General features: G+C 33.8%; 1 pseudogene; it reads right to left on the bottom strand.

Annotated features, from left to right (window-relative positions):
- Window positions 1-8,930: 8,930 nt before the first annotated feature.
- On the bottom strand, window positions 8,931-9,774 carry LOC133327528 (ribonucleoside-diphosphate reductase subunit M2-like; annotated as a pseudogene).
- Between the last annotated feature and the right edge of the window lie 255 nt (window positions 9,775-10,029).

Here is a 10,029-nt window from a genome sequence, read left to right on the forward strand (position 1 = left end):
AGGATACGGATCCGCTGCACAAAGCTATAATACCCTGATAACATAGTTGTGTAGGGTATAAAAATGTAGGACCACCACTTAGAGGGTTTCTTCTTCTTCGACTCCCGCAATTTTTGCTTCATTATCGCACTAAATTTCAAAACCTACCTCGATAGCATTACCCACTAAAACAGGTGACTGTCTATTTCGCATTGCAGGATTTCAAAAACATGAAACAACAAGAAAAAATACAACAAAAATCTAACCTTTCAAATACGGGTTGTATTTAAAATAGAAAAAAAAACGAAACAAAACATAAACCTAACTAAAAAACTGACACGAGACAAAACTCGTTTTCTTGCAATTTAATGAAAACCCATTCCATATTACCGAAGAAACAGATATGTCGAAGGCTACAATAAAACAACAACATTAAAGAAACAACAAAAATATTGTCATATTTAAAACGTTAAAACACCAAATACTTCAATTGTGAATATTGAATTGAAATAGAAAATCAACCTGGTATCAGTTAGTTGCGAACGTCATTAACTCCAGAACGGTACTCTAGCAGCGTGCGATGGAGTTTCTTTGTACTGCCTAATACCGTGTAATTCATTCAAATCAATCTATGCGAACGCCAAACAATATGAAAGTTAATAATAATTTGATATTTGAAATTCCCAAAACCGTTAATTTCACCAGTATACAAACATTGTTACAGTTGCTATCGCTGTTAAGTGTATGTTCCACGATTGCAGAGGCATCCGCTTTGGACAGATCGCACCGTAACCATAACTGGGGTAAGTTAAATATTGAGCTTGGTAGTTTTGTTTTTTTAGTTTGCTGTTACCACAAAAAAATAGATGCGTTTTAAAAAGCCATAACAATTATGAACAGTTTAGCGCAGCTACAATTATGTACATACAAACACACACATAACTATTTATATCTGTCGGTTGGTCAAGTGTAAAATTAACAAAAAAATAAGTTTTAGTGGATGGTTACGTTATGAATGTAATTTTTAAAGCTTTGCGTTTGAGTTCGAAATGCATGATATAGTTTTTAATTGATTCGAATTTGTTGAATAATTGAAAGATTAAAGATAACGGAGAAACGCCGTCAATAGTGCATATAGAGGGAAAATAACGAAATCTATTGTAATGGAACCGTGATCTATATATATATATATATATATGTAAAAGAGTTGCGTTATAAGTGACTGACTGATCATCAACGCCCAGCCGAAACGGCTAAAGCTAGAAACTTGTAATTTGGCATGTAGGTGGGGTTTGGTGCGTAGGCGTGTGATAAGGCGGTGTTTTTGGAAATTCGTACTAAAAAGTACTAAAAACTGCATTACGCGGTAACGGTTAGATGTGGAACTCTGAAATTTGGCATGTAGCTTTGCCTAAGATAAGCCAAGTTGTGTGTTTGAAAACATTTTAAAATTTAGTACTAAGAGGTACTAAACATTACATTTGAATGGAATCGGTGAAGATTCATTCATATCAGAAATTTTGTATGTAGCTTAAGCTATTACAAATAGAATGAGGTGCAAAAATATTTTTGGAAATTAGTACTAAAATGGTACTAAAAAGTACTGTATTACTCCGGAACGGTTGGAAGTAGAACTCTGAAATTTGGTATACAGCTTTGTCAATAATAATCTAAAGGGCATGTGTTACAAAAATTGGAATTTAGTACTAAGAGGTACTAAAAAGTACTAAATATTATATTTTAATGGAACCAATAGAGATTCTTATCAGTAAATTGATATGTAGCTTAAGCTATTACAAATAGAAAGTTGTGCAAAAATATCTTTTGGAAATTAGTACTAAAAAGTACTAAAACTATATTACACCGGAACGTTTGGAAGTAGAACTCTGAAATTTCGTATGCAGCTTTGTCAATGATAGGCGAAGGGGAATGTGTGAACAAATTTTGGAAATTAGTACTTAAGGTACTAAAAACTACTATATATTATATAGCAATAATAAAACAGGTACGGGTAGATATCTGAAACATGGTATTTACTTATAGTTATTACTATTACAAATTAGTACTAAATTAGTTATAAAAGGTACTAAATAAAATTTACAATGGAACCTTTAGAAATAGAAATCTGAAACGTGGTACGTTGGTTTAACAATTACAATTACTTCGCTATGCATAATTTTTAAAATTAGTACTAAAATGTTACAAAATATTAAATCACAACTGAAACGGATAGATTATAATCTAAAACATTGCATGTTGCTTAATTATTTCACATATAATGATATGCATATATATTTTTGCAAAATTAGTACTAAATTCTGTACCATAGTGAATGGTAAGAAAAAGAAATATGCCAAATGTTTGTATTAAGAGTGGGAAAAGTTTGTACGCAACCAAAAAAGTGTAGTCATGAAGTTTCTTATTAAATGGGTCCCAAAAGGCCTGGAAACTACTACAAATTATACATGGGTATTGAGCGATTAGAAGTGGTAGAGTTTGTGTATATGGCTTCTAAAATAAAAGTATAATTACTCACAGCGCCATCAACAAGTTAATAGGATAGAAATTGGCATTGCCTGTAAAATGTACCGAATTATGTTCTTTGATCACTTCCATTTTTAACACCCTGTAACTTACAACTAAATGCATCAAACAAAATATTTTTTACTGTGAAATGTCACCCTTTCAACGAGCATAAATCTGAAATCGTTTGATCGACACTTTACGAGAAATCTATCAGTACATCTGCCGAAAAATAATGGATTTCTTTTTTTCCCAATCTAATATTATTATGCTATAAGTGACTGACTGATTATCAACGTCCAAAAGAATTTTCATATTTTGCATGAAGGTTAGTGTTAGTGCATAGGCGTGTGATAAGGCTGGGATTATTGGGAATTCGTACTAAATGGTACAAAAATACCACCGTGTGACAACGGCAAAAATTATAATTCCGAAATTCGGTATGTAGATTTGTCTATTATAAACATTATGGAAAAAAGTTGGTATATTGTCCTTAAAGGTACCAACAAGTACTAAATATTGGGTAGGGTAGAACGGATAAGGATAGGTACCTGTTATTAAAAACTTATCTGGAACCATGACGATAAACATTTATACGTAAATATTTTCCAGAATTAGGTAAAAGGCTTTTTGTACGAAAAACAATGTTTTCGCAATTTTGTTTGGTATTACGGTTTTAAATATTTTGTACGAAAATGCTGACATTTTGTAATGCCCAGTTCCACTGAAATTAAATAACAATGATCACCCTTATTATACAAATTTTCGAAATTGAGAAATAAATGTTCATTCTATTTGGAAGAGACACTCATTCAAATTTCACAAATCCCAAAATTTTATAATGGTGATTATTTTTATACCCTACACAACTATGTTGTCAGGGTATTATAGCTTTGTGCAGCCCCAAAAGTTTGTAACGCCGCGAAATAGACCCACCTTTAAGTATACCGATCGTCATATCTCGACTAGCTGAGTCGATCTAGACATGTGTGTCCGTCCGTCTGTCCATTATAATTTGTAAACACGATACAGGCCACAGTTATGGACCAATCTTCACGAAATTTTGCGTGTAGGATGGGTTCTGGCCAATGAAGACCCCTATTGTTTTTGGAAAAGATCTGTTAATATTTAAGGGATGAAATGGACCAAAAACTTTATTTTTGTCGGTTTTTCCGGTCGCTCCAGAGGCCGCAATTATGGCCCAAACACCGCGAATTTTAGCATGGAAAAGGGGATCGGGCCAAAGAATAAGCATGCCTGTTTTGATAAAGATCGGTCAATATTTAGCGAGTCAAATGGACCCTATCTTTTGTGTGAAAAATGACAAAATTTGTATTCTATAGCGTATATATTTACGACTGAAGGACATATACCCGAGAAGTTTATAGCATATCCAAGGGGAGTGGTTGACCTTTAAATTGATACCAATTATATTGACGTAGGTACTCGGATGCGCGAGTTACACTTAAATATTTGCAGGTGCTTCCGTATTCATATTATTTAGTAGCCTATTACCATACAGGAGCGCGGACATATAGCGCTGATCGCTTTGAAATGTTCCATAAGGTTCCAGTTATGGTCAAGGACAACGCCTAAAATGTTAGGCGATGATCAGATAATATTTTTCGGATGAAGTGGACCGAAAACTTAATTATTTGTACTTTTTGAGTCGAAAGCCGAACATCACAACACAACCCACGGTGAAGGGAATCTGGACAAGTAATTAGAGGTGATGTACTGATTATTAGTAACATTTGCTGGCCTATAGCCAGTCAAAAGTGAGCAACTATCGCGAAATATTGCCCAATCTCAGAATAAAGAACCACAGAAAGTTAGATTTTCATGAAAGTTGTGTAGGGTATCGTATGGTCGGCCCCGTCCGACTATACTGCTCCGCTCACTGGTTTTTAAATTAAAAATGCAATATTTTCCCAATATTCCGCCAATAGTTTGTACCAAAGCTTTCTAAATGTTTACTTAATTTTCAAAATGTTTTGAACTTTTACCACAATAGTACCTAATTTCATGATTGGAATTCCTCCAGCTTATATAGCAAAATAGATCTTAATAACAAAATCCTAGCCCTTTTTACACTGTGAGTCAAAATCATGGGGGTGGAAAATTCCAATTTTTATTTTATAATATGAATATCTGGTTCACAATATCTGGAGAACCATTGAAATGTAATCGGGCGAAATAATATGTGTGATCTGCATAGATCCAATAATAACCATACTCTTACTATTATGATATCTTCGAAAAATTGCATGTCAATCGGGCAGATTTAACACACGTTATTCTATACTCGATTCAATATGTTAAACATAATAAACATAACTCAGAAATCTGCGCAATATTTTGGCTCAATCGGACAAACCATGGGAGTTTGTTGCATCGATAACCTAAAATCGGAGGAATCTACATATAGGAGCCGAGGAATCTATATATAGGAGGAATCTTTATATAGGAGAGAGCTATATCTTTATCTGATCCGATTTCAATGAAACTTAACACACTCGTTTCTAGTTCCAATTTCATACGTTATGACAAATTTTGTCCTAATCGGAAAAACCTTGGGAGTTTGGTGCACCATTTAACTAACATCGGACGCAACTATATGCGGGAGCTATATCTAAATCTGAGCCGATTTCAACAAAACTTCACAGACATCAAACTACCAACTAATTCAGTACGCTGTACAAAATGTTGTCTCATTCGGATAAATATGGCGTGCTTGGTGCACCATTGAACATGGGACCGATTTTCTCCAATTTCAATTTCGTCCTTGGACCAAATAAGTGACAAAAATTTCATCCGAATCGGATTATAAATGCGACCTGTACTTTGTTCTCAAGAATACAGAAAGTGATTCTATGCATATTCTCGAAAGGAACCATGTGTCTATCTCGTTTCCTTTTGCCCTCTTTTGACGTATCCGACAGTTATACATAATAGGGAATGATTACTGGATTTATTAAAATTAAATTTGAGAATAGACCAAAAAATTTTTAAATATCGATTTCTCGTCTTTGAGGATTTAAGGAATCGAGTTAGAAGGGCGAAATGTTCTACAAAAAAATTCCTCATACGATTTTAAAAAGTTATCTTAAAAAATTCAAATCAAGATATGAAGCTATCTCTTCAAGAGTAACTGGGTCGCCAGCAAAAAAATGATTACGATATTTCTCTGAACTTTGTCATATGGAGAACTTTTCTTCTTAGGTTTTCATATACTCATCAAGGTCTTCCATCTCCCAATGGAAATTTCCAGCTAACAAAATTTGCAAAATATTTATGACCAATTACGTATAAAACCGTAATTATGACATGGACATCAATAAAAACTATTGTCAGAAAGTCGTTGAAATTCAATAAGTTTGTACCAACGGTTGTAGACGTCATGTTTATTTACATAAACATGGCTAAAGGTTTCAAATTATTTGCCAGCATGAAAGGTTTTTTAGCAAATGATGTTTCTGTTTGATTTTCGAGGTCTAAGCAGGTAAAAAAATCCATGGAGTTTATTTTTTTAACCACAGTGAAAGTGTAAAAAAGTGAGATTGTTGTAAAATATTTGCATTTACCACATACTGCTCGAGGTTCTGTTGGAGGCATGCTGTGCTGCTAGTGCACCTAAAAATACGAAAAAACATAGTGGGTGGTAAATAATTTATAACGTTGCTAAAGAGAGAGAGAGAGAGAGAGAGAGTAAAACAGTTAGTATGGAGGGTATTTTTTGAATTGTAATTACAGTCGAATTCGGTTAAGCGAAAACGCCCTATTTCAGAAAATGTTTTTCTCTTACGCAGTATTTTCAATTAAATCGGATAATCGAAACTCGTTGCGCTTAAAGCAATATCTGAAAAATCGTGAAATTTATAAATCATATTATGAAATGAATTGAGTAAGAACTTATTTCACAGGCGTTTCCTTGGATGGTTGGAAAAATCTGCAACATAATTTTCGGGTTGCTTATAAAAATTAAAAAAAATAAAATTTACAAAAATGAATTTGTTTCTCTTATACGGTGCTCGTTTCATGTATAATTGCGTTTTTGCAACAAAAAGTCCTTCTCTTATACATATTTTCAATTAACCGGCTATTATTTTATTATGTCTTTGTGCATATGTTCGTAACAGGCAAAAGAAAACGATGTAGACACATGGTTCCTTTCGAGCATATGAATAGCATCACTTTCTGTCTGTAGATGTTAAATTGTAAACAAAGTACAGGTCGCATTTATGATCCGATTTGGATGAAATGTGGCACAAGTCATTTATTCGGTCCAAGGACGAACCATATTGAAATTGGTGAAAATCGGTCCAGATTTATTTATAGCTCCCATATATATATTTTCGTCCGATATAGGCACCAAAGTCCTATATATCTTTCGATTTGCACGAAATTTGGCTTAGGGTACTGAATTAGCTCCACAATGATGTGTGCTAAATTAAGCCTAGAATAATGTGTGTTATGTTTCGAGAAAATCCGTTCAGATATAGATATAGCTCCCATATACATTTTCGTCCGATTTTATGTAAAAGGTGCACTAAAGTCACTGTACAGTATTTTTCGGTTAATTGCACATCAAAATTTGCACAATTTTTTGTTCAATTAGCCGAGGAACCAATTATCCGATACCCGCTTAATTGAACTGTTTGTTCAATTACAGAAATCACGCATTATTGGGTGAAATTAATTTCTAATATTATAGTCAACGATTTTCGCGAAACTTAGCACAAATCATTCTAGACTAAATTTAGAAAATATATATGGAGGCTATATCTAAATCGGAACAGATGTTCACGAAACTTAGCACACATCATTCTAGACTCAATTCAGTACACTATGCCAAATTACCTGCAAATCGAAAGATATGTAGGGGCTTTGGTGCACCATTTACCTAAAATCGGACGAAAATATATACGGGAGCAATATTTAAATTTGAACCGATTTTTCTCAATTTGAATAGGGTTCGTCCTTGGGCCGAAAAAAATTGGTGTACCACATTTCATCTAAATCGAATTTTAAATGCGACCTGTAGTTTTGTTTACAGTTTAACATCAACAGACGGACGGACATGCATAAATTGACTCAGAAAGTGATTCTATGCATATTATCAAAAGGAATCATGGGCCTATAAAAATGCATATATATTTTCGTCCGATTTAATGTAAATGGTGCACCAAAGTCCCTATATATCCTTGGATTTGCACGAAATTTGGCATAGCGCACTGAATTGCGCCTAGAATGATGTGTGATAAGTTTCGGAAAAATCGGTTCAGATTTCGATATAGCTTCCACATATACATATATGTATATTCGTCCGATTTTACATAAATGGTGCACAAAACTCCTAATGTTTGTTTGGAGACTTGAATGAAGTTATTGCGTTTTATTGAAATTGGTGCAGATGCATATATATCATTTTTAAATATATATAATATTTAAAATTTTTTAAAGTTATTAAAGGAAGTTATTAAAGTTATTGAGGAACACCTAAATAAGATTCCAATAAAAAAATAACTAGAAAAGCTTAACCCATTCGAAAGCTATATCGAATTTACTTTGTTTGTTTTAGATAGATTATCATTTAAGCATGGATTTAAATATATATAATTTTGAGTTCCTACATCTAGATCAGATCCGTATAGACTAATTTAAAATAAAAAACCTCACGATAGTCCAATTTTTTAAGGAGTTACAGATCTATCTTTGGATGGGTATAAATGTACCACGGTTATTGATCTACGTATACTTTTTTGGTTATTGACCGTAGGGTTAAAAACGTTCGTCTCGAATAAAATTGAAAAACATGAACCTATCAAATTTAAATTTCTATCGATTCCACATATTTCCTATAATTGAGCCATTGTCAATTGTATGTGTAACACATGTGAAAATGCTGGGAATTGCGAGTTATTCCATGCAGAAAGATTTGTCTGAAACGGAGGAACATGAGGTCTAAAACCAATATTTCGATGAGGAACATTTTTGCTGTAGCAAAGTGTATATACATACATTATTGTTCACATTTTTTTCGAAAATCTTCAATGAAGAAATCGATACCCGAAGAAAACATGTTTTAAGCAGTATAGTTGAAAGAAGCCAACCTATATCACCCATACCCAACACACCTGCTTTGAACTATTATTTTCTGCGGAGGTGATGTCCTTCACCCGTTCTTCGTAATGTTTGAACAAAAACATTACATTGTAATGTTTGAACAAAAACATTACAAAATTTAAAATTAAATAAAATATAAAAAAAAATATTTTGTATAATCCACAATGTATTTTATATAGGGATTTCAAAGTGTGGCATATGGGCGTGTATTTTTAATTTTATTTTTTTCGAGCACAAAATATTGTCCTTTACTTTTATGAAAATATTTATATGAACCACGCATAGGCGCACGCATAGTTTGGTTAAATTTGAACAGCCTCTCTGATGACTTCAATGATACTCTATCGGCTAGGTTTCTGTACCAGATATTTGAACATTCTCAGTTCATTGGAGAATGTCAAGCCGGGCAGAAGGCCACGCTTCTTAAGCGAAAAGATGGAGGCAAAACTACAACTGAAAAAGATGCCCTCAACAGCGGCAAAGGCGATGACACGTTTACCGAAGTTGTCCGATTCTGATGAAATCCACTTGTTGACAGCTGGCATTGTTTCAATGGCATTGAATAGATATTCACGTTGATCGCGTTCCTTGATGTATGGGTCGATGAGGATACTATATATTTCCAAGTGAACATTTTCTATGGCTATCTGGAAGCCGTAGAAGCAACTTTGACCACCTGTGAGAAACATTCAACCAAATGCTCATTAACAATGCCATCGGAGGCGGTGAAGAAGGCCAGAGCATGGGAAATTAAGAAAACTTTTATTGTCTACTAGTTTTTCACAATATGTTAAATCTTGTGGGAGGACAACTTCTTCCACGGTCCAAAATGAAGCTTCAGCCTTTTTGTACATCTGCCAAATATCCTTTTGCAGGGGTTCAATAGATGGACGAAAGGGAACAGCAGGTCGGTTGGCCAAAGACGTGCCAGCAACATTGCTTTTGGTAGTGGTTGTTGTTGTTGTACCAGCCCTATTGCTTTTACACAACAGGCTGAGGTATTTGTTGCTGTTGCTTCCTTGTTGGGTACGGGTTCATTCTCGGCAAGAATTTTTCGTGGGCTATTCAAACCAAATTTATTGTTTTCGATATTTTCTTTACCAGCATAAACTTTTTGTTTCAAAATAGATTTGATTTTAAATGAACCTGTTTGACAATTTGGTTAGCAGATCCAAAAACAAAGCTCAACAATCAAAGAAATATCAACTCTGACGCTTTGACAGAAAAGGCCTTGTTATGCAAAAAATTTAAACAGATGTGAGCTGTGCCCTATCTTGTAATTATTGTACCATGGTTGGATTCAAATCAGTTGGGTTTTGCTGTTACCTTTTATAATTGTACTATGGTTATATTAAAAATGTCAAAATAAAAGTAGAGAAATATGTCTGTTATATGTAAATA

Source organism: Musca vetustissima, unplaced genomic scaffold, assembly GCF_032173495.1.
Source record: "Musca vetustissima isolate MV318-11 ecotype Yass unplaced genomic scaffold, APGP_CSIRO_Mvet_v1 utg36603, whole genome shotgun sequence".
Taxonomy (NCBI): domain Eukaryota; kingdom Metazoa; phylum Arthropoda; class Insecta; order Diptera; family Muscidae; genus Musca; species Musca vetustissima.